The following is a 1403-nucleotide window of genomic DNA, read 5'->3' as shown; positions in this document are numbered from 1 at the left end:
TATATATATATATATAAAACTTACAAAGTATAAAATTCTGCATAAAAGGCAGTGGACGATAAGCATTCCTTCAAGGAGTTCTTTCAAGCAAAGGCGTAACTTTCTGTCTATCATTGGGGGGGGGGTGCTCTAAAACCCTACATATCATTTTTAGCAATTATGCGTAAACGTCCATATATGACATTGTAATTGTAATTTTTTTAAAATCAGTTTAAAGTCACCACAACAACAGTTGCATCTGTCTACTTAACCAGGTCATTTCTATCGTGTTTGAGCAAATGATGTAATTTTATTTGTAAGGGTTGACTTGATCAAATTAGTGTGGGGGCCATAACCCCCCACCCCCTGCAAATTACACCCATGCCTTCAAGAATGCTAGGCCTTTAACTTACTATGTGTATTTTATTTTATTGCTCCTCTTTGAGGGCGTCTCTGCATCACATGAACTTGCATGAAAGATTTAACAAGTGTTTTACCCTGGATGCCCTACTTGATAATGTTAATCTACAATATAATACATATACATAATACATATAGGTAGATTAACATTATAATAGCATTTATTTATTTATATCAGGTCAAGTCTTAAAAAACATGATTTAGATTAACAGAAATTAATTTTATCTCCATAGCAACCTGTTGCATTTACATTTACAGAACTCAGGCACAGTCAGTTTAAATGACTATTTGTTTCTTTAAAAATAATTTTTAAATACATTAGTTACACTTTTTAAAAGAAGCGCTGCACAGGGTGCAGGACAAGGTCGCAGGTTCACCTCCACTCTCTTCCCACAGATCAAAAACATGTATGTTGTTGTCTGTCTCGTTTGTCACGTGTCCCTGAGATGGACTTGACCTGTCCAGCCTCCGTAAAGCTGGAATTAAAGCACCAGCTCCTCATGACCCGGGAAGGAAACGGCGCAGGTAAAGAAAAAGGACAGAAGTCCAGACGAAAAAATATGACACAGCTATCTCTTTAAATTAGCCCCACTGTGAGGTCTGCCATCAGCCCCGCCTTCCGTTTTAAGAACAGCCAATCAGCGCGCAGTGCACGTGACGAGCGGTCTTTGCGATGACTTCATCCCTGGTGTGGGATGACGTCAAATTCAAGATGGATGGAGTCACGACCAGAACGCTGAAACCTCCACAACACTGAATAAAGTCGTAGCTGCGAGGAGGCGAGGCTCTTTTCACAGCGGGAAGGTAAGAGTGGACGGACCGCCGAACTTATCGTTTCATGAAACGGAACATGGAGGCTCACACAGAGTTGCTGAAGTGCTTTCCTTTTCCGCGCTGACGTAACTCGGACAGGGGGGATTGTGCTGCTGTATAACCCGACCAGCTCCAACCTGTTTACCAGACTGCGCAGCGTGTAAGGCGGGGATGAGTGTGTTATTTGCTTT

The 1403-nt window shown here is 41.4% G+C and overlaps 1 protein-coding gene across 1 annotated transcript in view; it reads left to right on the top strand.

Moving 5' to 3' along the window:
- Positions 1–1069: 1069 nt before the first annotated feature.
- Positions 1070–1403, top strand: part of zbtb21 (zinc finger and BTB domain containing 21) — an 11344-nt gene continuing 11010 nt past the window's right edge. The window contains exon 1 of the mRNA XM_014007915.1: positions 1070–1203. The gene's annotated coding sequence lies outside the window, so the exon portion shown is untranslated. The remainder of the gene's footprint in view (positions 1204–1403) is intronic.

Source organism: Austrofundulus limnaeus, unplaced genomic scaffold (genome assembly GCF_001266775.1).
Source record: "Austrofundulus limnaeus strain Quisiro unplaced genomic scaffold, Austrofundulus_limnaeus-1.0 Scaffold45, whole genome shotgun sequence".
NCBI classification, from domain to species: domain Eukaryota; kingdom Metazoa; phylum Chordata; class Actinopteri; order Cyprinodontiformes; family Rivulidae; genus Austrofundulus; species Austrofundulus limnaeus.
Note: the sequence above shows the minus strand (reverse complement) of the source record. Positions and strands in the feature narration are given on the sequence as shown.